The 24,836-nt window shown below is 55.7% G+C and overlaps 1 pseudogene; it reads left to right on the top strand.

The window, feature by feature from the left end:
* Positions 1–209: 209 nt before the first annotated feature.
* Positions 210–24,836, top strand: part of LOC128919038 (kelch-like protein 10) — a 66,571-nt pseudogene continuing 41,944 nt past the window's right edge.

Genomic DNA, 24,836 nt, shown 5'->3' with positions numbered 1-24,836 from the left:
TCAGCTCCATCTCCCAACTTGTCATCACCTTCACCTTGAGCAGCATCTAACTGATGGCTGCTTCCATTTGGCTCCTCCTTTGCTCTCCTCACTCCCTCATCAACTAGAAGATGGGTTGAACCCCCAACCCTGAAGATGCCCATGGTGTCCCTAGGTGTGACATAGCCAAAGGTGGCACCTTGGGCTGCTTGGCCTATGCCCTTCTTCTCATGTTGACCTGCACCGTCTATGCTGTCAAAGCCCGGGGAGTCTCCGAGGCCTTCAGTGAAGCCAAACCCATCAGCTTCGCCATGTACACCACCTGCATCGTCTGGTTGGCCTTCAGCCCCACCTTCTTCACCACCCAGTCAGCCAAGAGGATGACGACATTTCGGGGGGATCTCAGGAGATGGAGGAGGTGGGATCTTGGGGGTATACAAGAGGTTGGGGAGACCCAGGAGGTTGGAAGTGAGTGTCTATGGGGGAAGCCAAGGGGCTTGGAGTGACAGAGGAGATCGGGGAGGTGGGAGGGAGATGGGTGACTGTGGGGGAACTCAAGAGTTTGGGGGAACCCACGACTTTGGGGGGGACCCAGGAGGTTGGGGACAGGAAGAAGATGGTGGTCTGGGGGTGGACCGGGAGTTGGGTGGACCCAGGGGTTTGGCAGGGACACAGGTGTTCCAGGAGTCGGGTTTTGGGGGGACCCAGGGGGTTGGGAACAGGGGTGTCTGGGGAGACCGAAGTGTTCAGGGGGGACCCAGAGGTTTGGGAGGACCCAGGAGATCGGTGAGTTGGATTGTGGCCCCTCCTGCACCATCCCCCCACTCCACCCCCGCCCCCCCCGCAATCTTCCAGCCTTCCACAAACCCTCATGCAAGGCCTCGTGTGAATCTCCGTGTGAATCTCTGTGCGAGCCCTTGTGCAAGCCCCCTCGTGCACTGCCCCACCCCCGAGTCCAACCCTCGACCCCTCCCCAAAACCCCAGCCACCCCCAGGGACCCTTGTGTGAATCCTTGGGGAAACCCTCGTGTGAATCCTCCTTCCGGACCCCTGCACACACACCCCGCCCCGCGCTCCCCCTCCCTCCAAATCCCCCCTCAACCCCCTCCTTCATCCCCCAAATCACCGCTCCCCCCCAGCCCCCTACAACAAGCCCTCGTGGAAATCCTTGTTGAAGGCCTCGTGCAAAAATGCCTTGCGCGACATCCATTCCCTTCCCCACCCCCAAATACCCCCTCAAACCCGTCCCCCACCCCCCAATCCCCCCACGAATCCTTGTGCAAGGCCTCGGTGCGAATCCTCCTGCCAGCCCCCTCCTGTACCACCACCCCAAATCCCCCCTCGACCCCTTTCCCAAGACCTCTAACCCCCAGCCCTGCAGGATCCCTCGTGCGAGCCCCCGTGCGAGGCCTTGCGCAAATACTACCGCGAGCCCCCTCGTGCGCCACCGCCCCCTCCCTCACCTCCCAAATCTCTCTCCCCTCCCCCACCCTTCCCCACTCCCTTATGAACCCTTTTGTGAACCCTCCTGCAAACTCTTGTGCAAACTTGTGGGAACGCTCAGGTACCATCATCCACCCCTCCCCCACCTCCAAATCTCTGCCAGCCCCTCCCCCACCTTCCAACCCCTCCCAACCCTCCTGCAAACCCTTGTGACAGCCCCCACCCCGCCCACCTCCCTCTCCCCTCCCCCCAACAGCCCCTCCCCCACTTCCCTACTTCCCCTCTCCCAACCCCCGCAGCCCCCTGTGAACCCTTGTGCGAATCAGCATGCAAGGCCTCGTGCAAACCCCCTCCCCCCTTCCCAAATCCCCCCTCAACCCCGTCCCCCACATCCTCCAACACCCCCAGCTCTCCCTAACACAAGCCCTTGGGGAACTTGTCCTTCAAACCCTCGGGCAAAACCCCCTTGCACGACATCCACCGCCTCCCCCGCCCCCAAATGCCCCCTCACGCCCCTACCCACCACCCCAGCCCTCCCTGTCAAACCTCACGCAAACCCTTGCGCAAGCCTCCTCCTTCGCCACCCCCTATATCCCCCTTGAACCCCCCCTTCACCCTCCAAATTGCCCTCAAACCCCTCCCCCATGCCCCTTCCCCCTACAGCACCCCATGAGCTGTCGTGCGAACCCTCGTGCAGGGCCTCGTGCGAATCCTTGTGCAAAGCCTCGTTCCAGCCCCCTCATGCGCCACCACCCACCTCCTGCCCCCCCCCTCCCAAAACGCCTCCCGTGAACCCTCGTGTGAGGCCTCGTGCAAAATCCCAACCCCACGCCATCATCCCCCTATGAGCCCTCGTGCAAGGTCTTGTGTGAGCCCCCTCCTGCCCCACCCCCCCCACCTACCCCCAACACACCCCAAATCCCCCCCCACTACCCACAACACCCCCAGACCCCTATGAACACTCATGCAAACCCTCGTGCAAAGTCCCCTTGTGTGACATCTACCTCCACTCCCCCAGCCCCTAAACCCCACCTCAGCCCCCTCCCCACCCCCAATCTTCCACCCCCCACAAGCCCTTGTGTGAACACTCACATACCATCATCTGCCCCCTCCCACACCCCCCAAATTCCCCCTCAAATCCCACCCCCAAGCCCCCCCGACCCCTATAAGCCCTTGTGCAAACACTCGTGTGAGCCCCCTCCCCTACCCCCTGACACCCCCAGCTCCCGGTGAACCCTGGTGCGAGGCCTTGTGCGAATCCTCCTGCAAAACCCCCTCATGGGCCACCATCCATCCCACTCCCCCCTCCCCCACGCCGTAAGTCCCCCCTCAACCCCCTCCCCAGCCCCTACAAACCCTCGTGCGAATCTTTGTGCGAGCCCCCTCCTGCCTCACCCCCAGCTCCCACACCCCTCCCCCACCCCCAAATCCACCCCACCCCACCCCAATCCCCTCTAAGCCCCTCCCCCAACCCCCCCAGTCCCCTAGGAACCGCCATGTGAGTCCTTGTGCGAGGCCTCGAGCAGAATCCCAATCCCACGCCACCAGTCCTGCTACGAACCCTAGTGCAGGGTCTCGTGTGAGCCCCCCCGTACCCCACGTCCTACCCCTCCCACCCCAAATCTCCCCTTCCACCCTCTCCCCCACCCCTGAAACACCCCCAGCCCTACAAACCCTACAAACTCTTGTGCGAGTCCATGTGCAAAATACCCTAAATGCCACCATCCCCCCTCCCCAGCCTCTGAACCCCCCCAAACCCTTGTGCAAACCCACCACCCACACCCCCCAAATTCCATCCAAAAACCTCCTCCAGCCCCCTGCAAACCCTCGTGAAAATCCTCCTGCGACCCCCTCATGTGCCAACCCCCAACCTCTGCCCCCACCCCCGAATCCACCGTGAACCCCCTGCCCCACCCCTTCAAACTCCTTGCAAAGCCTCATACAAATCCTCGTGCAAACGCTCATGTACCATCATCCACCCCCTCCCCCACCCCCCAAAATCCCCCTCAAATCCCTCCCTCACCCCCTCAACCCCCCCAGCCCCCTATGAACTCTTGTGCAAACACTCGTGTGAGACCCCTCCCTTACCCCCCAATCTTCCAGCTCCCCACAAAACCTTGTGCAAACCCTCGTGCGAACCCTTGTGCAAACACTCCTGGGAATGCTCCCCCAGCCTCTCAACCCGCCCAAACCTTCGTGTGAACTCACCACCCCCCTCACACGTGTCCCCCCTCAACCCCCTCCCCCACCCTCTACAAACACTTGTGTGAATCCTGCAAGGGCTTGTGTGAATCCTCATGCGAGCCCCCCTCACGCACTTCCCCCCCCTACTCACCCCCACCCCCTGCCCCCTCCCAACCCCCCAAACCCCTCCCCCACCCCATCAAGTGCCCCCTCAGCCCCCAACGCACCCTCGTGCAAACCTTTGTGCAATACCCACCACGCATCAACGCCCACCCCACCCTGTGCCCCTGATCCCCCGCCACCCACCTCCCCCGCCCCCTCATTTCCCCCCAGCCCCTGAAGAGCCCTCGAACAAACCCTGGTGTGAGGCCTTGTGCAAATCCTCGTGCCAAGTCCTGGGGTAAGAAAGGCAGGTATTGCTTTTGCAGAGGAGAAAAGCCGTTGCCATCAGAGGTGACACGATAAGGGAATGACTAAGACAAAGAGGCTCCAGCAAAGGCTTGTAGAACATCTCTTATCACACAGACAGAAGGACAAACTGATTCCTACTGGATTGGTGTCTAGAAGGGGAGTCAAACATTTAACCAGGGCTAATGACATTGAGCAATTTTTTTGTTACCAAAAAGGAAAGAAATAAACTAGTCAGATAATCCCTTTAGGTGTAGCATAAAGAGAAGAAAACAGAGGCAGGACACCCGGGAAGAATTTTAGGCGCCTCGGACAGACTGTGAACCCTGGAGTACTCAACCAATGGGAAACAGGGGAGGGAAAAATTCGGCCGGGATTAGGGAATAAAAAGGTGTGTTTCAAGAACTGGAAGTGTGCCTACTTGCTAGGTCACCCGCTCTTGCAAGAACGTGAATAAAAATGTGCTTCACAGAGGATGCTGCCTGAGCCTATTTATTTCATTCGGACCGGAACTTGTTTCTCACAATTTGGGGGCTCATCCGGGAGCAGAAGTCATCTTCTTGGGAGTCCCTGTCGCCGAAGGACGGGAAGACGCGTCCCGTTGATTTCAAGGGTCTCGTGGCTCGTTGGCAGGGATTCCGTGAGGAATCGACTAAGATCTCAAGACCCAGTTGGACAGCAGACTCTGTGAAGCACAGGGGGAGAAGGGATAGGTGCAGTAGGCACAGAGAGTACGACCAGGCAACTCCATGCACGGACCAAGGTAAGGAAAATCGGACTGTTAAAGTATTGCCTTGGTGGTCGGGACGTTCTAAGAGACTTGTGTGTGAGTGACTGAGACGTACTACGGTACGAAGCGAGTGTGGAGTCCGGATCCGCGGTTCTGTAGTCCCGCGAGGGGCGCAGCTGGAGAAGGACGAAGCGAAAGGAAGGGGTGTAAGAAAAGTCTGTGTTCAGAATGGGAAATAAGGATTCTAGGCCCAGGGATGAAAAAGGGGATACTAAGAAAGACCCCGGGAACGTTCCCCCAGACAGTCCTTTAGGGAAGAATGTTGAGGTTTCAGAATGATTCTTCTTGTACAAGGGATAAAGATAAAAAGAAAATGATTTGTTTTGTTCGGACTGCATCCCAGAGGGGCCAGGGGTGGCCGGAGGGGCCGTGGACATTCTGGGAAGGGTCTCAGGGTTGTCCTAGGGGTCCTGTGTCTGTCTTAGAGGATCCCAGAGGTGTCCCAGGGGGGACATGTTTGCATTTGCATTTGAATTTGTTTGGACCAAAGAACCCATAAGATCTCCTAGTGTATTTTGGCCCAAATTTGGATCTGATGAAGACTGGGTCTGTCAGACTTTAAACATGTATGTGAATAATAAGGAAGTAGAGGAAGGTGAATATGCTTTTTGCTGGGTCAAGATGAATAGATTCAGGATTCAGGAACGCCCAAATCCATTTTATATGTTCCCAGCCCAGACTGTCGGTGATGTTTCAATTGACAAAGAAATTGCATCCCCGAAGTGGGACCCCTTAGACTGTTACTTGGGGGCGAGGAAGAGGGGTGAATAACGGGACGAGGACTGCCCCAGCCACTCCTACCAGCAGCTCGAGGTTCACCGGTAGGGTGTTATCATTGTGGGATTTACAGAATCCCCTAATTTGTTTGGCAAGTGTTAGAACAAGTGCTTGAACAATTCAGCCCTCCATTGGGAGTAGCCCTGCTTCAGTGTGTGGATGATTACTGGTATGTGGGGAGGAAGAAGGCAGGGTAAAAGAAGCCACGAATGAGTTACTGAACTTTCCGGGACAGTAAGGTTTGATGGTCTCAAAAAAGAAAAAATAATAAAAAAATTGCAATACATGGAAACAGAAGTGAAGTACTTGGGACATCTAGTCAGTGAAGGGAGTCGAAAAAAAATAAATCCTGAGAGGATCAAAGGAATAGTAGACTTACCTCTGCCAAAGACCAAGAGGGAACTGAGAAAATTTTTGGGGCCGACTGGGTACTGTGAACTGTGGATAGAGGGGTGTGTTCAAAAGACTAAAGGAATATATTCCAAACTGTTAGCTGAAGAACCAAATGTATTGGTTTGGACAGAAGAGGAGGATTTAGTGTAAGATTTAAAACAGCCTAATCAGAGCTCCAGTTTTAGCCTTATCTTCTTTGGAGAAATCTTTTCAACTATTTGTTAACTGTAGACAAAGGGGCTGCGTTAGGAACTCAAGAGTGGGGGGGGATAAGCGGCAGCCAGTGGCCTATTTATCTAAACTCTTAGATCTGGTCTTCTGAGGGTGGCCAGGGGAATGATAGAAGGTAGCACCCCTCACCAAGTAAAAACCATTTTAGCCCAAACCACGGGAAAACGGCTAACCAATTCAAGAATACTGAAGTATGAAGGAATTTTAATTGAAAAGGATGATTTGATTTTAACTACCAGCCCTTGCCTTAACCCAGTGAGCTTTTTGTGAAAAAAAAAAAAAAAAATAGAGAGAGAGAGGCAAAGGATGAAGAACTTACACACGAATGATTTGACCTGACTTAAGGGAAGAACCCCTATCTGGGGGTCTTCATTTGTTCGTAGACGCTTCTTCAAGAGTGATAGAAGGAAAGAGGTGTCATGGACATGCGGTGATAAATGGAGTGAGTCAACTGTGGAATCTGGATAATGAGGTGAAGTCTCTGTGTTCAAAGAGCAATTCAGACTGGCTTTGCTATCTCTTGTGCAGCCCAGGGGAGTGAAGGCTTGGCTGGCTATCACAGGATACATAAATGACGGAGTAGTCTTGGGGAGCCAGGACAGCCCTGCTTTTCGTCAGCAGAGACAGTAAAATCAAGATAACAGAGACCTTGTGTAGCTCTTTGTTTCCTTGAGAGGCTGCCGTGTCTGGTAATTGACCTTTGCCTCGTTACCTGTGAAATGCATATTGAAGTTGACACCCCAGTATATGCTAATGAAGATTTTAGAGATCATGCTAAACATACATGGCTATAGCACTCATCTCTCCACCCAAATCATACTACACGTCACCTAGGGGAGGGAAACCTTGTAATTTTGGGGATAAAAGGATGGAGAAAATGACTGTTAAATTGGGAGAGAAGAAACTTGATACCTGACGGACCAGTCCATGTGCTGTGTTCTCTCCCTCCACCCCAGGCAGGGACGCCTTTCTGGGTAAGCGTTGCGCCTTTCACCCTCTGGGGAATGTTACCCCGGCTTGTTGTACTATCATTATTTTTGCTAGCAATATTAACCTTAAGTAATTAGCGCTATTGTAGTTAGCGAATTTATCAACGGCAATCTCGAATCTGTTCTGTCGCTCTCAATAAAATAACTAATTTCAATTATTTGTGAATCTGATTCAGTGAAAGTCCTTTGGTGGAACTCTGATAGTAAATCAGTGAAAGTCCTGGGACTCTGACAGACAAGTATCGAAACTACAGCCCTTTTAACGCGACACCAACAAGTAAAAGCATCTGAAAAATTACCTAGTGCATGGTCCGCTCAAACATGTGAGATGTATAGCTTAAACCAGGCACTTAAATTAACTGGAGAAAGGAGAAGAAACAATACATACAGACTCTTGTTATGCCCTTGGGGTAGTGCATACCTTTGGTAAAATTTAGGAAGAACAAGGACTAATAAACAGCAAAGGGAAAGAACTTTTACACGAAGAACGTACAAAGCAGGTGTTAGCTAATATATTAATACCAGGTGAAATAGCAGCTTTACATGTTAAAGGTCACCAGAGAGGCAATTCAATTACCGCAAGGGGAAACAGATTAGTGGACAAGGTGGCAAAAGAGGCGGCCTTGGGGCAGGAGAAGCACTGACAGAAGCAGGGGCAGTGGAGACGTGGTAAATGGATTCTGCCTGATGGAAGGGAAATGGTCAACCAACAATGAGAGAAATAGTGACGGTGCTACAACAGGGAAGCCATTGGGGAACGCATGCAACGTGCGAATGGTTTTGTGGAAGTACAGATGCTTTGGCATATAGACAGTGGCCAAACAAATTTGTGAGGGATGTATTATTTGTAAGAAAGCAAACAAGAAAGCCTTGAGAAAGCAGTCTTCAGGAGGAGGAGAGCCCGGCTTGAGACCGTTCCAAAGTATACAGGTAGACTTCACTGAACTGCCACCAACAGGCAGGCGAAAAGATCTTTTAGTCCTGGTGGAGCATCTTACTGGATGGGTGGAAGCCTACCCCTTGGTGTCAGCTACTGCAGCAGGGGTAATTAAGATAATACTAGAACAAATTATTCCCAGATACGGGTTAGTGGAGAATATAAACTCAGATCAGGGCAGTCATTTTACTTCTAAAATCCTTCAAGGAATTGCGGAAAGTTTAGGGATAGCGTGGGAATTTCATACCCCCTGGCATCCCCCATCATCAGGAAAAGTTGAGGACAAACCAGACCATTAAGAGACCATTGTTGAAACTGATTTTAGAAACCAAATTACCATGGACTAAATGTTTACCAATAGCATTGTTGAGGATCCAGACTTCTAGAAAAGATATAGGTCTCTCGCCCTATGAGATGCTTTTTGAACTACCTTATATGGGTAACAGAGAAGACTTGCCTACTTTTGAAACTAAAGATATGTTTCTTAAGAACTGTATACTGGGGTTGTCGTCTTCTTTCTCTCTCCTCAGAAATAAAGGACTTCTTGCTCAAACTCCACCCATTGGAATTTGCAGTCCATGCCTTTCGACCGGGAGATTGGGTCTTGATCCAATCCTGGAAGGAAACCAAGCTCCAACCAGAATGGGAAGGCCCATTCCAAGTGTTACTGACCACTGGGACTGCAGTGAGGACGGCCAACAGGGGTTGGACTCACTACGCTTGGCTAAAAGGACCAGTTGAACCCCCGCCAACAGATCCAGTGGGACAGTGGACTGTACATTCTACTGACAGCCCGCTGCGAGTAACCCTAAAGAGACAATAAGCCATGGGTTGGGGCAGGATGATCCAGTCGGGAGATATAAATCTGTGTACGGCATGAATTTTAAGAAGCATTTTGCGATGATGCTGGTCATAGGGGCAGCGTTGTGTTTCCCACTAGGAAGCTGGAGCGTACACCCAGATCACCTACGGAGTATACATCCAGATACCCCACAGACCATACGCTTTGATGCCTGACAAGTACTGGAGTGTGGGGATCTAGAGGCCCAAAGATAGTTGAGTGGCGAAAACAAGTACCCGTGCCCAGAAATTTGGAGGGTCGCAGAGAGATATCCTGAGACTGCACTTTGTGAACAATGGAGTGAAGTTGTGGTGGACCACCCAAATTGGAGGGTGGACCGTGGATGACGGGTGGATCAAGTGACCTAATATATGGAATAGGAGCAGATGCGTCTGGAAGGGATCCAAGGGGAAGGTTTAGAATAGATGTACTGGAAAATAGCAGTTAAGCAGAAGGGACAACTATGACTACTAAACTCCCAGTAATACAACAGTGGGAACCACCGAATGATCCAGCTTTGGTAACGGTTACTGAGATTAAAGGTCTTAGACAAACATTTGAGATTGAAAGAGGGTACGGTGAGACGAATGCTTGGGTAAAGTATACTGTTAATAGGGTGTAATATACTGTTAATAGTTTGAACCAAAGCAATTGCTCTGCTTGTGCCACAGGAAGGCCCCCAGCACAGATCGTCCCTTTTCCCTTAGGGTGGACGAAAGATTCCGTAGGGATGTGGTGTCTGATAGCATTATACCAAGAAAAGACCGCCTGGGGAAATGAGACTTGTCATTCACTTTCCTTACTGTTTCCTGCCTTGGAGTCTAGAGACGTTAAATTTTCCACAGCAGTTGGGAACCATCCAGTGTGCCTCTCACGGCAGGGCGTGAATGCTGCCAAACCTGCGGGGGGATTTACCCTGTGCACTGAAACTCTGAATGTGACCAAGGATGTAAGAGGAAACGGCTCAGCGTTACGAGTGCCTCGGGCGGATCTCTGGTGGTATTGTGGAGGGAGGACTTTGCGATCTGTGTTGCCGGCTAACTGGAAAGGTCCATGTGGAATGGTACAATTGGCAATACCATTCACCCTAGCATTTGAAAAAGGAACAGGATCCCTGAGCTCAGGCAATAGAGTAAAAAGAAGTTGAGGTGTATCCCTTGATGAACGGATCTAGAGAGAGATCCCATTGGAGTCCCTAGAGGGGTCCCAGATGAACACAAAGCAAGGAATCAGATAGGAGCAGGATTCGAATTTGTCTTTTTCTGGTGGGTAACTATAAACAGAAATGTAGATTGGATGAATTATATTTACTATAACCAACAGAATTTTATTAATTATACCAGGGATGCATTAAAAGGAATAGCTGAACAATTGGATGCAACCAGCCGAATGGCATGGGAAAATAGGATTGCCCTGGACATGGTCTTAGCGGGGAAGGGAGGGGTGTGTGTAATGTTAGGGAATCGGCGCTGTGCCTTCATCCCCAACAATCCAGCTCCAGATGGTACTATAACTAAAGCCCTTCCAGGGCCCACCAGTCTAGCTGATGAGTTAGCTGAGAACTCTGGAATAGACACCTCACGGACAGGTTGGCTGGATTCCTGGTTTGGGAAATGGAAAGTTATGGTGGTATCAATGTTGACTTCTCTTATAATAGTAGCAGGAGTTTTAGCGGCTGTAGGATGCTGTATCATTCCCTGTGTGCGAGGATTAGTTCAGTGATTGATTGCAACTGCCCTAACGAAACGAATGGAAGTAGACCCTCCCCCATAGCCGGGAAAAATGCTTCATCTAGAAGAAGAAGAAAATAAAAACTGTTGAGAAGAAGAATGTAACATCATGCTGTCGGCCCTAGAGGCCTCATGTGGAACCATACCCTAGAAACGCAAAAAGCAGTAAGATTATGAAAAAGGGAAGGGCGAAATTGTAAGAAAAGCAGGTCTTGTTTTTGCAGTGGGAAAAAGCCGTTTCCATCGGAGGTGACACGATAAGGGAACGACTAGACAAAGAGGCTCCAGCAAAGGCTTGTGGAACATCTCCTATCGCACGGACAGAAGGACAAACTGATTCCTACCGGATTAGTGACTAGAAGGGTGGTCAAACATTTAACCAGGGCTAGTGACATTGGGCAATTTTACCAAAAAGGAAAGAAATAAACTAGTCAGATAATCCCTCTAGGTGTAACATAAGGAGAAGTAAAGAGAGGGCAGGACATCCAGGAAGGATCTGAGGCGCTCCAGAGAGGCTGTGAACCCTGGAGTACCCAACCAACGGGAAATGGGAGGCTCTGAGCGCTCTGCGGGGGAGCAGGGCCTGTGGGCTGGGGGCGGCCCTCAGGAAGGGCCTGGCCGTGGGGGCAGGACCCCCGGGGGAGGGGCTGTCCGTGTGGGGAGGGGCGGTGCGGGGCGGCCGGTGTGTGGGCCTTGCACCGGGGAGAGGTGTCGTCCCGTGTTGTGGCTCCTGAGGGCCTGTGTTTTGGGGCACCTCCTGGGTGCTGACCTGTGAGGCGTTCGGGATGAGCAGCAGCTGCTGTGCCGGGGGAGCAGGGCTCATCCTGGCTCGAGGGACAGAGCAACCGCCCTAGAGGCCCCCATCTGGTGACCTCTGAGGGGTTCTGTGCTTTGGGGCTTTGGCTCTTCTGCCTCCTGCTGGCTGTCAGCTGGAGAAGGTGGAGCTCTCTGCAGAGATGCAGGGCGCTTGGTGTGGGCTTTTTTAATGTGGGGTTTTTGAAGCAGTAAATGCAAGGCCTGGTTGCTCAGGGCTCAGCCGTCTCCCATTGCACAGAGGTGTAAATCTGCTTGAAGCTGTCCCGTGGGCAGAATTCTGTTGTGGCTGCTCCGGCAACAGGGTTTTCCACGTTACCCTTTGGAAGCGTTTTCAAGCTCAGCCCAGCAGAGGTGTGAGAGGGCTTTGTGTTTCGGCTGCTGGTGGCCCATGGGAAGAGGTGGTTGTTGCTCCTCCTTTGGTGCAGGCCGTTGTGCCTTCTTCCTGCTGTGGGCAGGCTGCAGGATGGATGGAGGAGCCGTGGGACAAAGTCACCTTCCCTCTGGGGGCTGGGGTCGTTCTCTGGCATGGGCTGTAGCCAGCACAAAGCTCACTGCAGATGTTTGGTGCTGCGACACGTTCCTGGTGGGTGTATGAAGGAGGCTGTGCTGCTAATGCAGCGAGCAAGGGCTGGTGCTCATGAGAGTGGCCGGAGTGCAAAGCCTGTCCTTGTGTTTGGTGTGTGGGTGGGAGTTCAGACTGAAAGACAGAGTGATGTGACAAGTGTGGGGTGCTTGGTGTGAGATGGCACTCGCTGACCTCTGCTTCCTCCCCTCTAGCTGCCCCATCTTCCCCATGTGTTTGGGACCCTGGTTGCAGCCTCTCCAGCTCCATAGTCATAGAATCGGGTCATACGGAGGTTGGAAGCGTGTCCAGGGGAGCGAGGAGCTGTGAATCCTGCGTTGCGGCTGCCTGAGCTGGAAGGCTTTCATGGGCGAGTACAGTGCTTGGATCGCCAGAGCTGTCGCTTCAACATCCTTCAGCAGCACTAAAGCAGCTTTGAAGAAAACCACTAGCCAAGAATTCGCTGGGAAAGGCCAAGTCAGGAGAAAAGGAAAGGCTGATTGCAGGAGAGTGTGATGTGTATACAGGGAGAACTAAGTCAGAAAAAGTTGAGCTGCTTGAATGTCCAAGTTAAACAAGGGACAGGTATGAATGAAAATCCCCCTTCAGCGGGGCTGTGGCACCTGGTGGGGGCCCATTCCCGCTGACCACCCCTGTGCTCCGTCCCCTCCCAGACAGGCACAGAGCAGGACTGGAGAAACAACTTTTAATGGAAAAACACAAGAGAAAATGTCCTAACAAAGCCACTCTAAGCCCCCCTCCCCTAAACGCATCCCTCCCCCACCCTCCCCAAATACACTCCCCCCCACCCCCTCAAATACACGCTGGTCCTCTAAACACATGCCTCCCCGTGCCCCCCAGGTACACTGCCTGCTACAACTTGTAATGGAAAAACAGGAGAGAAAAGGCCCTATCGAAGCTACTCTAAGCCCCCCACCCCTAAACACATCCCCCCATCTCTCAAAATGCATTACCCTACCTCCAAATGCACCACCCTCCCCCAAACACACCACCCCCCCAGATACAATCCCCTCCCTTAAATCTGCCCCCCTCCCCTAAATACAACCCTCCCCCACCCCCCAAATGCACCCCCCCTCTGCCCCCCATCATCTCTGTATCCTCACTTGGGGGGGTCTCTTCCCCCCTGCCACCCCTGGGCAGCCTGGCTGAGCCCTGCGCTTGCTGGGTGGTGGTGATGGGGGGCTCGGCCCCTGCTTTGTCCCCCACTTCTCCGCCAAGGTGGGCTGGGCCGGCGGTAGCTCCATCCCCACGTCCCCCCATGGCTCCTGGGACTCCGTCCCATAGAGGGATTCTCCTAGGATGCGGATGGCCTCCAGGGTCTCCTCCACGCTGTAGTACTCGAAAGGCACCTTCTGGGGCACTGCAAGGTGGCCGTCCTTGTCCCCGAGGGCTTGGCTGTGGGGGACAGCAGAGGCGCTGCTGGGGACATCTTTCTCCCAGGAGATGTCACTCTCGGAGAGAAGAAATTGTGCTCTGGGGAGGTGTCGCTCTTGGAGGAGGTGTTGCGCTCTGCGGAGATGTCGCGCCCCAAGGAGGTGTCACTCTTTGGAGAGATGTTGTGCCCTGAGATGTCACTCTCAAAGGAGATGTTGCTCTTTGGGGAGATGTTGAACGCAGAGATGTTGCTCTTTGGGGAGATGTTGCTCTTTGGGGATAAACTGCGTTGTGGGGAGATGTTGCGCTCTGGGGAGATGTTGTGCCCCGAGGAGATGTCGCTCTTTGGAGAGATGTTGCGCCCTGAGGGAATTTCACTCTCAAAGGAGATGTCACCCTTTGGGGAGGTGTTGCCCTTTGGGGAGATGTTGAACGCTGAGATGATGTTGCTTTTTGGGGAGATGTCTCGCTCTGAGGAGGTGTCGCTTTCTGAGGAGATGTTGCTTTTTGGGTTGAGGGTGGTGTTCGAGGAGATGTTGCTGCCCAGGGATGTCTGCGTGGGAGAGGCCCTGCTGGAGCTGTTGGTCACTGAAGAGCATTCCTCGGTGTTTTCAAAGGCAGGGATGGAGGTTGGCAGCTGGGTGGGTGCTGGGGCCACCGCTCTCCCCTCTCTGCCGGCGCCACTGCGTTCCCCAGGTGTGGGGACACCGGTGTCAGGGTCCTGGCCGACCTGCACTACGTCTGGGGAGGAACCAAAGAGCCTGAGGGCGTCTTGCAGGAGCATCTCCTCGGTCACTTCAATGTTGGCATCCAGGTCGATAGGAGCTTCTTTGTGTGGGGCTGCAATGGGTCTGGAGGAGACGCAGATGCCCGTGGGGATGCAGCTGGCAGGGGGTGTCTGTGCAGGTATAGCCGTGCCGGAGCTGTTGGTGCCTGCAGGCTGTCCCTTGAGGTGCTGGCGTCCGGGGATGGAGGTGAGCAGCAGCGTGGGGGATGCGGGCACCGCTGTGCCCTGGTGGCCGTAGTCTGGGAGCTGCGTCATGTGGGGCAGTGGGTGTTGTCCCTGGGGGGTGCCAGGGGCTGCCCAGGCCGGGAGGGTCCCGCAGCCCCTGGAGCCCCACAGGGCAGCGCTTGGTGGAGCAGTGGCGCTGTGGTCGAGGGTGGCAGTGGCCGGCGCAGGCACATTGTTGACCGTCCAGTGGATGTGGACGAAGCGTGGGTCGACGCCGTAGCCACCGCATGGGGCCCTGTGCAGCCCTGTGTGGGTGGGAGGGAGCCGTGCTGGGCTGGGGGCACCCCCCGGGGCACCCTCCGATCCACCCCCCATGGCCATCAGGGTGCTGATGGTGTCAGGGTGGCAGAGGGGACAGGGGTGCCATACCTGGTGGTGGGGCCTGTGGGGCCTGTGGGGCTGCCCCCACTGGGGGTGCCCAGGCTGCAGGGAATGGCTGCTGCTGCCCGGGTAGTGGGAACAGGGTGGCTGCGCCTGGAAGAGAGACAGGAGGCATGGCTGGCGGTCACCTCCTACGATCTCCTCCCCAAGAGGTGGCCCCAAGTATTGGGGAAATTCTCAGGAACTGGGATTCACTGGGCAGGCGAGGGCAGGGACACTCAGCCGGGCTTGCTGAGCCCCCGTGCCAGAACTGCCGGGGGGGGGAACAGGGGAGGTGGGATGGTGAAGGTGACCATGGAGAGGGGAGGGGGAGGCTGAAGGTGCCTGGAGTTCTTGAACACCAATGGTGTTTTGGTGGCAGAGGGGACAGGGGTGCCATACCTGGTGGTGGGGCCTGTGGGGCCGCCCCTACTGGGGGTGCCCAGGCCGTGGGGAAGAGCAGCTGCTGCCCGGGCAGTGGGAACAGGGTGGCTGCGCCTGGAAGAGAGACAACAGCCATGGTCACCTCCTGCGCTCTTGGCCCCAAGAGCGTCCCTGGGCTGTGGGTCGGGTTCTGTCCCTGCCTTGGGGGTAGAAGGTTTGTGGGAGCACAAAAGTCTGAAGGCTCTGGGGCACTGGGCTGCGCGGGGGCCGCACAGTGGGAGCCACGGAGGTGGCAGCACCATGGTCGGTCCCGTCAGTCTCTCCGCTGCTAAGGACTCTTTGGCGTCTCCAGGATGGAATGTTGGGGCTCCCTGTGCTCTGCCCCCTCCCAACGGCCCCCCCAACAGCCCCCCCAGCTCCTGCTGGGGAGGGAAGGGGCTCGGGGGGGCTGAGGGCCTGCAGCCCCTACCAGCGGCTACCGGGGGCTGTGGGTGCAAGTGCCTTTGGCTGGAGCCTTGGTGCGTTCCCAGAGCTGGGGTGTCCTCGGGGTGAGTGGGGCTCAGTGGGACGATCCCACGGCTGAGGGGCTGCACTGGAGGTGCCGGTCTGTGCGGGGTGGGTGGCAGGGCAGGGGTGGAGGGGTCGCACCGTGCGCAAGGGAGAGGTTTGATGGTCCAGCCACGATGGTGCAGTGGGGGTCTGCGACCCATCGCCCAGCCAGGATGCCGGAACTGAGGCCATGAGTCTCTGAATCTCTAGGGGATGAGGAGACACCTCTGTGTCAGGAGCCCTTCTCCTTATGGCAGATTTCATCTTCCCAGACAGCATGTGGGAAGCCGCTGGTGCTGTGAGGAGCAGGGCTGGGCAATTCCTGCAGTTTGTGGGAGATGGGAACTTCTTGTCAGCAGCGCTCAGGGGCTATCGAGGAAAGATGCCCTCCGAGACATGGTAGTTGTGAGCGGAGAAGGACTCGTGGGAGACGGGAAGGTCTCGGCTGCAGACATCATGAAATGGTTGAGTTTCAAATTGTCAGAAAAAGGGTGGGCAGAGTTGCTCCCCTGGATTTTGGGAGGTGAATGCCCCGTTAAGAAGGTTGCTGGTGATCCCAAACTGGGAGGTGCTGTTGAGTGTGTTGAGGGCCAAGAGGCCTTGCAGAAGGCTCTAGATGGCTTGGAGCGTTGGGCAATCCTGAGCGGTGTGAAATTGAAGCAGTCCAAGTGCCGCGTTCTGCAGGTGGGAGGGAGGGAGTAACGGCGGCACCAGTGGGAATGGGGAGGGGGCGTCTGGGGAGCAGCCCTGCAGAAAGGGGTGTGGGGGTGGTGAGCAGCTCAGGAGGAGCCAGCAGTGTCTCCTGGCAGCAAGAGGGCAAGCGCATCGTGGGGGGCATCAAAGACAGTAAAAGCAGGCGGCCAAGGGAGGGGATTGTCCCGCTGTGTTCAGCGCTGGTGCGGCTTCACCTGGAGCACAGTGTGCGGTGCTGGGCAGCCCTGCAGTTAACTCGAGGTCAGCCCTGCAGTTTGGGTTCTGGTCTTTCTCTTCCCTTTTCCTCCTTCTCTGGCGCAGAGCAGCTCCCCACGGCCCCCGGGAGCTGCGGGCGGTGGCGGTGCAGCTGCTGCAGGGGACGGGAGTTTTGGGTGCAGGAGGGTGCTCGGGGCGGGGGGTTGGGAGGCCGGACGTGGAGCAGCAGCGGTGCCGGGAGCTGCGCCGGGCCCTGCCGAGGCCAAGGGGACTGCGCCTGCCCGGGGCCCGCAGGGGCTCCCCCCGCCCCGTCGGTGTCCCTGGGGCTGCTCTGGGGCAGGGGCTCAGCCCCCGATGCCGGGGGTGCCCTGACGGGGACCGGGGACCTCCCCCCGCACCTTCTGTGTGCCGGACCCGCAGAGGAGCGGCCGCTGCCCGAAGGCGCCCTTGGCTGCGTTGTCCCCGGGCTGTGGAGCTGGGAGGGGGAACGGGCAATAAAGAGCTGGGGTTTCCAGGGACTTTTGGCCCCTGCCGTCATTTCTTTGTTTATTTCTTTCCTTATTTCTCCCCCGGCTGGTGTCGGGGCTGCCCAAGGTGCAGGCCGAGGAGGGGAGGAGGGTCCCTGCCTGGCCGGCAGCTCCCCCCTGGCCGTTGTGGGGGTGATTTGGGGTGATTGGGCAGCGCAGGGAGGCAAAGCCGGGCTGCGGAGCCGCGGACGGGGGTGATTGTGCCGAGGCTTTGGGGGCTTTGCCCCGAGGCCTGTCCCCGCACGCTGGCCGGGGTCCAGCCGAAGGCCTGGCAGCCCTTGTGGTCGTGTGTGTCCATCCCCTCCCGCTCCCCAAGGTCTGTCCTTGTCCCAGGGGCTCCATGCTGCTTTCTGCGTGGGGCCGTGTCCGTGGGTCCGGCGGGGACCCGTCTGTCCTGGCTGCCCCTGGACAAAGGGACAGCGGAGTCCCCCCCTGCCACTGCCACCCCACTGGCTTTGACTCGGCCCTGGGGCGGGCTCGGTGCCTTTCGGGGTCCCATGTGGGGCTGTGGCACCTTATGGGGGCTGATTCCCGCTGTCCCCCGCACTCCCTCCCCTCCCAGACAGGCACGGAGCGGGGCTGGAGAAAAAACTTTTAATGGAAAAACACGAGAGAAAAGGTCCTATCGAAGCTACTCTAACCCCCCGTCCCTCAAACGCGCCCCCCTCCCCTAAACTCACCCCCCCATCTCTCAAAATACACTACACCCTCTTTAAATATACCTGCCTCCCCTAAACACACCCACCTCCCCAAACACACTGCCCGCTACAACTTTTAATGGAAAAACAGGAGAGAAAAGGCCCTATCGAAGCTACTCTAACCCCCCCTCCCCTAAACACCTCTCTCTCCCCAACCCCCCCAAACACACCACCCCCCCAGATACAGTCCCCTCCCTTAAATCTGCCCCCCCACTCCCCTCCCGTAAATACAACTCTCCCCCCACCCCCCAAATGCACCCCCCCTCTGTCCCCCATCATCTGCGTCTCCTCGCTGGGGGGCGTCTCTTCCCCCCCGCCACCCCTGTCCTGTCCGCCAGAGACCTGTGCTTCCTTGGTGGCAGCAACAGGGAGCTCGTCCCCCGCTTCATCCCCCGCTTCGTCCCCCGCTTCTCCGCCATGGTAGACTGGGCCGGCGGCAGCTCCATCCCCGTGTCCCCACATGACTCCTGGGACTTTGTCCTGCAGAAGATATCTTCTAGGACAACAACAGCCTTCCGGGTCACCTCCACGCCAAAGTACTTGACGGGCACCTCCTGGGGCACTGCAAGGTGGCTGGCCGTGTCCCCGAGGGCTTGGCTGTGGGGGACAGCAGAGGGGCTCCTGGGGACATCGCTCTCAAGGTGGCCGGCCGCGTCCCCAAGGGCTTGGCTGTGGGCGACTGCAGAGGAGGTGCTGGGGACGTCGCTCTCTGGCCCGTAGAGGAATTCTTCCAGGATGCGGGCACCCTCCAGGAGCTCCTCCATGCTGCAATCGAGCATCAGCAGCTCCTCGGGCAGCGAGAGGGAGTCGATGTCGCAGACCGGGGCAGCTTTTCCAGTGTCACCGGAGTCACAGTCCAAGAGGCTCATGGCCTTCTTGAGAGACTCTGCGTGGGGCACGGCAAGGTGGCCGGCCACGTCCCCGAGGGCTTGGCTGTGGGGGACAGCAGAGGGGCTGCTGGGGACGTTGCTCTCCCAGGAGATGTCGCTGCTCGAGGAGGTGTCACTCTTTAGGGAGATGATGTCATACTCTGTGATGTCCTGCTCTGAGTAAGGGATGTTCTTTGGGGAGAAGGTGAGCTCTGGGAAGATGTCACTCTCGGAGGAGATGTCGCTCCTGGGAGAGATGTTGCTCTTTGGGGAGCTGATGGTGCTCCAGGAGATGACGCTGCCAAGGGGTGTCTGTGCGGGGGAGGCCCTGCTGGAGCTGTTGATCTCTGAAGACCATTCCTTGGTGTTCTCGAAGGCAGGGATGGATGTTGGCAGCTGGGTGGGTGCTGGGGCCACCACTCTCCCCTCTCTGAGGGTGCCACCTGGGTCCCCAGGCGTGGTGATGCTGGTGTCAGGGTCCTGGGCGACCTCCACCGCGTCCAAGGTTGAACCAGAGAGCCTGAGGGACTCTTGGAGGAGCGTCTCCTCAGTCACATCAATGTTGGCACCCAGGCCGCCAGGAGCTTCTTTTTCGCGGACAGCAGTGGGTCTGGGGGGGACGCAGGTGCCCATGGTGACGCAGCTGGCAGGGGGTAGCCCCACGGGGGTGGCCGTGCCGGAGCTGTTGGTGCCTGCAGGCTGTCCCTTGAGGTGCTGGCGTCTGGGGATGGAGGTGAGCAGTAGCGTGGGTGCTGTGGGCACCGCTGTGCCCTGCTGGCCGTAGGCTGGGAGCTGTGTCACTTTGGGTGGTGGGTGTTGTCCCTGGGGGGTGCCAGGGGCTTCCCAGGCTGGGAGGGTCCCGCAGCCCCCGGGGCCCCACAGGGCAGCGCCTGGTGGAGCAGCGGCGCCGTGTCCAAGGATGGCAGTGGCTGGCGCAGGCCCAATCGTGGTGGTCCACTGGACGTGGAAGAAGCGTGGGTCGAAGCAGCAGCATCCGCATGGGGCCCTGTGCAGCCCTGTGTGGGTAGAATGGAGCTGTGCTGGGCCGGGGGCACCCCCCGGGGCACCTGCCGAACCGCCCCCCATGGCCATCAGGGTGCTGATGGTGTCAGGGTGGCAGAGGGGACAGGGGTGCCATACCTGGTGGTGGGACCTGTGGGACCTGTGGAGCCGCCCCCAGTGGGGGTGCCCAGGCTGCAGGGAATGGCTGCTGCTGCCCGGGCGGTGGGAACAGGGTGGCTGTGCCTGGAAGAGAGACAAGAGCCATGGTCACCTCCTGTGCTCTCGTCCCCGAGAGGTGGCCCCAAGTATTGGGGAAATTCTCAGGAACTGGGATTCACTGGGCAGGCGAGGGCAGGGACACTCAGCCGGGCTTGCTGAGCCCCCGTGCCAGAACTGCTGGGGGGGGAACAGGGGAGGTGGGATGGTGAAGGTGGCCATGGAGAGGGGAGGGGGAGGCTGAAGGTGCCCAGGGTTCTTGGGTGCCAAAAGGTGTCGGGGTGGCAGAGGGGACAGGGGTGCCATACCTGGTGGTGGGGCCTGTGGGGCCGCCCCCACTGGGGGTGCCCAGGCCGTGGGGAAGAGCAGCTGCTGCCCGGGCGGTGGGAACAGGGTGGCTGCACCTGGAAGAGAGACAGGAGCCATGGTCACCTCCTGCGCTCTTGGCCCCGACAGCGTCCCCAGGCTGTGGGTCGGGGTCTGTCCCTGCCTTGGGGGTAGAATGTTTGTGGGAGCACGAAAGCCTGAAGGCTCTGGGGCACCGGGGGGGCACGGGGGCCGCGCAGTGGGAGCCACCGAGGTGGCAGCGCCATGGTGGGTCCCCTCAGTCTCTCCGCTGCTAAGGACTCTTTGGCGTCTCCAGGATGGAATGTTGGGGCTCCCTGTGCTCCGCCCCCTCCCAACGGCCCCCCCAACAGCCCCCCCAGCTCCTGCTGGGGAGGGAAGGGGCTCGGGGGGGCTGGGTGTCCCCGGATCCCACCAGGGGCTCTGTGTGCAAGTGCTTTTTGCTTTCAACAGTATTTTTCAGGGGGCGAAAGGACCAAGTTGGTTCAGCCGAGCTTTGTGGGGTCGAAGCTGCACCCGCAGCCTCCTTGTGCCACACGGCAAATGCCTCTGTGACTGTCGCCTGTGCTGCGCTGCCTGGAGTGACGCAGAGACAGGAACAAGGACCTGGAGGGTGCGAGGGAAGGTCACGCAGCACCCCTCGGTGGCACGCTCCCCTGCCCAGCCCTCCCTCAAATCCTGCTCTCGGGTCTTTTAGTCTCCTCATTGGGAAACAAGCAGCTCTGGGTCCCCCTCGGAGGGGGCTGCACTTCCCCTGGGTGCGTGACACTGGGAGGAGACGGTACCCACCGCTGCATGCTGCTAGAAAAGGCCGGGATTCTGCACAACATCCAATGACGAGATGCTGGGTCTCTCTGTGTTCTGCAGGACCCTGGGGACTGGGTTAGTTCATCCCCTCCTGGCACTGGGGAGGATTTGGCTCTACCAAGGACACCCCGGTAGGAACACAGGCCTCTCGCTCCCGCTACATGAACAGCGCGTGGCGTGGGGGAGCCGGGACAACTGCCGTGAGCTGGAGGCCAGAGATCCCTCCTGGCCTGTATCCTGTTCATTAAACAGATTGCTCTCTGTTAGCGAGGCACCTCTGGCTGCAAGATCGTGTGAGACCATCTGCTGTGTAACTTGTGGCAGGGACCGATGCTGGGGGCATGAAGGCAACTTCTGAAAACGTAAAACTTTTATTTCATTTCAGAGCGCAGCTGAACAACCCTGTTCCTCGACACGCATCGTCCTAACGCCTCCTCTTGACCCGACGCCACGGGAAAGGGCCTCCTCAGCCCTATCTGTAGGAATTTGCCGTGTGTTTAGGCAGGAAGGTGAAGTTGGTAGCTACGGCTCCCAGCAGCAGCTCACTAGAAGAAAGAAAAGAACAAAAACGTTGTTTCAGTCGGGACATACAAACGACAAGACTCTCCTTGAAGAGTTAAGTTAAGCGCACTCTTTATTACAAACTTGGCTTTCTTATATATCTAATCTTTTGTTCACGCTCCGTTCACGCGTTCTTTCTACGCATTCAATTGGTTAGGTGACATAGCACAGGCGCTCGTATCTACAATACGATTGGTTATTGAAATCCTGTTCACATTGCTCAAAATCTGGCTTTCTCACAGCCTAACTCTCCTTGTTCTCTCAAGCAATCTTCTTCTTTCTCCTTTTTGTTACGTTGTCCTTATACGACGCAACTCGCGGCCTTCTTATGGGTACACTGCAATCTCTGTCTCTTCTGTGAAGGGGTCTACAGACCCGCTGTATCCCCCAACAACTCCCCCTTTTTGTATTTGTGCTACAAATGCCGCCCCCATCACCTGCTGCAGGGCCCTTTGCAGTAGGGAGATGAGACATGGCACCATCATTAGCACAACTACAACTATCAACAATATTATTAATCCTGCTTTGACTATCGAAACCAGCCATCCCGAGAGTCCCCAATTTTGCAAAAGGTGATCAAGAGAGAAGAACCCATCCTCTTCTTTTAACTTTTTCGTTTGTTCCATCAACTCCTGTACGCGTGCATGAATAGATCGAGAGTGGTCTGATAAATTCATGCAGCACATCCCATCAAAATCTTGGCAGCCATGACTTTGAGCCAGCAACAAAAAATCTATTGCAGCTCGACTCTGCAGTGTGGCATGTCTAACTGAGTCTACATCTAACAGTAAACTACTCAAAACTAGAGAAGTAGCATTAGATTGCTCAGCCAGCCAACATCCAAGCTTGTTAAGTGCAGCGAGCGCTTTAGCTGACGCCACCCCGGGGGCTAAAAATTATGCTGCGATTATTTCTCCAGGGTTCCAAAATGGTACATTGTCATCGCAGCTGTTTCTGAATGCGTGAGCACTTCGTTTTGGGCACCTATAGTGCTGCACAATCATAGATATATTTGGTGTTAGTAGGGTTAATCTTCCTAAACTACAGGGGCCCCCTTTAATATGAGAGGCGGTACCAGGCCATGCTCTGTCTCCGCAGATGAGAGATTCCTGCCGGCAAGCGAAGAGGGTGAGGAGTAGATGCAGAGACATTGGTTGATGTGGAGTTGCAGATCCTGTGTTACAGGTATCTAGTTACAGATCTGGTGACTGTGTTACAGGTCCTGTGCAGGTTACTGTGTTGCAGACAGGGTACCCAGCATCCCAGTTATCAACTACCTCACCCCCTTTTGTCAAGTGCTTCGGAAACTCCGGCGCAGGCCAGGCGTCTAAGGGCTGTCCCACCAGACAGGTTGAGAAGGGATTCTCCGGTGATGAGGCTGACAAACAAAGCGTGTCCTAGCCCGTTAAGTTAGCCAGGGTGACCCATACATTATTCTTTGATTGAGGTGGAATCCAAACCCTTGAGGAGAGTGCAGTAAATATGTTAAGGCAGATGGTGAGCAAGATAGCCGGACTCATCCTGCCGGTTCGCTTTGTTCCCCCGTCCCGGTTATCTTCAAATACAGGTGGACGTATCTTGCGGGCACCCACCGTGGTCCATGATCTGTGGAAACACAAGCATAACCCCTTCCCCACGTGATTAAGTCATGCAGGCCCAACCACTGTCCTGTCCTGAGGTCCCGCATCAGCACTTTTGCTCCAGGACCCACCCGTTCCTGGGTCACCAGAGAACCAAAGTGCCAAAGGAGGGGTGGCATCGCAGCAGGCGTATCATCAGCAAGCTGCAAAAAATTCAAGACATATACAGCTTTAGCTAATCGTGCTTCAGGGGTTTCCCCTAGCATTCCCCTTTTTGTTTGTGTAAAAGGCGTTTCAGGGTACCATGCGCACGCTCAACAACACTCTGACCCGTGGGTGAGTGGGGAATGCCTGTGACATGTGTCACGCCCCAGAGTTGTAAAAAACAAGCTCCTTTTTGCGATACGTAAGCAGGACCATTATCAGTTTTGATCTGTGGTGGGACACCTAAAACAGAAAATGCACGCTGCCAACGGCGTAGGGCGTCCTGAGCTGATTCTCCAGCGTAAGCAGTGGCAACGAGGGCAGAAGAAAAAGTATCAATTGATACATGGATATCCCTCAAACGGCTGAATTCAGTAATACGTGTGACATCAGTTTGCCAAAGCTGTAAAGCACGTAATCCTCGTGGATTGGTGCCATAAAATATAGGTACATGTTGATCTTGACAATCGGGGCAGGCTGCAATAATATTGCGAGCCTCAGCGTTACTAAGATTAAACTGACGTTTTAAAGCACAATATCCCTGATGATAAAAACTAGGCGATGCTATCACTGGCTGTTTAACATTGGGCACAAGTCCCAGGGCCACTGCAGACACTAAAGCATCAGCTTGTGCATTGCCTTCTACAATAAATCCTGGCAACTGGGTATGACTTTTAATATGCATCACGTAATATTCTTGCTGTCGCTTTTGTATTGTTATCTGTAACAGTTTCAATACACCAAACAGCAATTCATTGGTTACATTACCTAAAACAGCCTTATCTAAATGTTGTACCAGTCCAGCCACATCAGCCGAATCTGTCACAATGTTGACAGGGCTGGGGAAGTTCTGAAACACCGTGGTCATCGCCCGTAATTCTACGACTTGGGGCAAACCTTCTTGATGTTCGATCTTATGTTGCCATTGTGTTCCTTGTCTCCAGACAATGGCAGCTTTTCCAGTTTTTCCTGATCCATCTGTGAACACCGTGGGGCCCTCCACTGGGTTTCTGCGACTGAGATTTTTCTGTGCAAAGGCCATTTGGGTGCCCAATTTGATCAGCGGGTGTGAAGGTAAATGGTAGCTCACCTGCCCTGTATAATTGGTCATGGCTGCTCGTAGGGCAGTGCTATTAGCTAAGCACCGTTCAAAATAATCCCTCTGGACAGGGACTACAAGCTGTTCGGGGTCTCTTCCCATCAGTTCTGAACGTCGAGTTCTAATTTTTATAACAACTTGTGCTATTAGCTCAAATAGACCAGGGGCTGTTTTCTTCGTCTTGTTGGGCAAAAAAATCTATTTTAAAACATGTAAGGGATCATCCCATTGTTCACACC

This window comes from Rissa tridactyla, chromosome 18 (assembly GCF_028500815.1).
Source record: "Rissa tridactyla isolate bRisTri1 chromosome 18, bRisTri1.patW.cur.20221130, whole genome shotgun sequence".
NCBI lineage: Eukaryota > Metazoa > Chordata > Aves > Charadriiformes > Laridae > Rissa > Rissa tridactyla.
This window is presented reverse-complemented; position numbering and strand designations above follow the sequence as displayed.